The sequence below is a fragment of the Orycteropus afer genome, unplaced genomic scaffold (assembly GCF_000298275.1).
Source record: "Orycteropus afer afer isolate SDZICR_OR568_19922 unplaced genomic scaffold, OryAfe1.0 scaffold00545, whole genome shotgun sequence".
Taxonomy (NCBI): domain Eukaryota; kingdom Metazoa; phylum Chordata; class Mammalia; order Tubulidentata; family Orycteropodidae; genus Orycteropus; species Orycteropus afer.
In genome coordinates, this window is record NW_006922132.1 from 361,851 (window position 1) to 364,219 (window position 2,369).

Here is a 2,369-nt window from a genome sequence, read left to right on the forward strand (position 1 = left end):
CAATGCTGCCATATTGGTCACTCACATTTGGTACATTGCCCTTCTCTTCACCCAAATCAATACTTATCTCTATCTATCTAACAGCCTTCCCTCCCCTCCCCTCCCACCTCTGGTAACCAACAAAGAAAATTTTCTTCTATAGATAAACCTTTCCTTAACTTTTACAATAATGGACTAATACAATATTTATCCTTTTGTGATTGACTTATTTCACTCAGCATAATGTCCTCCAAGTTCATCCACATTATGTGGTGTTTTGCAGATTCTACATTTTTCTTTAGCATTGCATAATATTCCATTATAACTACAAATGTTTTTAAGCTGGAAAGTTTTATTGGATAAATAGATAACAAAATGTTTGCCATTTCAATAATTTTTACATATACAATTCTGTGACATTGTGTCCATGATGTTGTTCAACTGTTGCCATTATCCACATGCGATTTTTTCCATTATTATTAACAGCAGCTCAGAGTCCCCTAAGCAGTGAGTTTCCCTGTAATTACCTATTTATTGGTTTATTTATCTGTTTACTATTGCTTTATCCCAATAAATTATAAATTCTATGAAGGCAGTCATTATAATTTTTCATTTACCACTGTAGACCTAATTCCTGATACAAAGTAAGAAATCAATAAATATTTGATGAATAAATGAATGAATGAAGCACATGCAGCTAGGAAGTGGTGAAACTAGGATTCCAAGCAAGGTCTGCCTGTCTTCAGAATTTGCATCCTACAGTATTATTCTATGAGAAAGATTAATTCATATTCAGTGGCATCTTAGTGTGATAGTAATTTTAGCCTAAAAGTCTACAATTCTTTTAAACTTTGGTAATCAAATTACTATCCTTCAGTGATAATAGAGTATTTGGCTGATCATTATCTTCCAAAACAGTACTGAGGCTGGATAATATGAATTACACCATACTTGGTATTTGTTAATTAAAATACCCAGACAAGATCCTTTGCAACAATTCTTTCAACTCTATCAAATACTCTATGAAGTCAAATTAAATTACTTTAGGCAAGTTATTTAATATCTCCTGGCCCCTATTTCCTCATCTATAAACAGGGAAATAACTATTCCATAGGATCATTGAAGGAGACGAAGGAAATAATAAATGCAAAGCCCCCACTCCATGCTTAGACTATGGTGAGTGAATAAGAACTGTGGTTCTTTAATCAAAAATGTCTAAATTCTTGAATTAACTGAAAAACTCTAACCTTTAGGAATAGTTAAATAGTTGAACTGGTGGGCTTGGGACCATAATCACAGGGGACATCAAGCTCAATTGGCATAACATACTACACAAAACATTGTTCCACCTCCTGCTTTGGCAAGTAGCGACTGGGATCCTAAAAGCTTCCAAGCAACCATCTGGATGCAATGATGGGTCTCTCCTTATCCAGAGCAAAGAAGAATGAAGAAAACCAAAGATTCATGGAAACAATGAGTCCTAATGACTGGTACACCATGCGATCCACAGCCCATACAACTATGAGACCAGAAGAACTAGATGGTGCCCAGCTACCACCGTCAACCACTTTGAGGGGGATCTACATAGGAGGTCCTGGATAGAGAAGGAGAACAATGTGGAACAAAACTCAAAATCATTTGGAAAAAAAAGGGGAGGGGAGGACCAGGGTTGCTGGTATGATAGAGCCTGGTGGAACCACTGAGACTATGGTCCCTAGCTGCCCTCCAAGTCTGGAATTGAACACACACCTGTGGCTTCCAGTCAAAGAAAAGACAGGCATATGAGTTGAACATTTGCCCGAGGTAGATACACTCCTTGGAGAGAGCAATCATGGGAGAAAGAAGGGTTATTTATGCATGGAGACATAGCTCAAGGGGCAGGAGTGCATGGAGGGGTGGACATAAGGAAGAGGTAACTATGGGGAGGAGTTGGGGGGGAGCTGTTGCCTTGGGGTAAATTGTAGTCAATGTCATGAGACAAAGTGTATGTGAACTGCTGCATGGAAAGTCAATTTGCTCTGTAAATTTTCACCCAAATCACAATTAAAAAAAAAAAAGAATATTTATATGGGTCAGTAAAAAAACACAGTATGTAGCTTATTTCAGAGCACCAACAAACAGAATATTCCACCACTGACAACCCATAAACAAACCCTAACTTTTTTCCTTTGATTAGCAGAAAGCTCTCGGATGTTGCTCTAGAACCCAGCAGAAGTTTACTCATCCAATCCTGGAAGTACAGTAGTTCCATTTTCACACTAATTTAGCCATTCACTTTTCTTTTTTTTTTTTTTTTTTTTTTAGGATTTGGGTGAAGATTTACAGAGTAAATTCACTTTTCATACAGCAGTTCACATATACTTTGTCTCATGTCATTGACCAAAATTTAC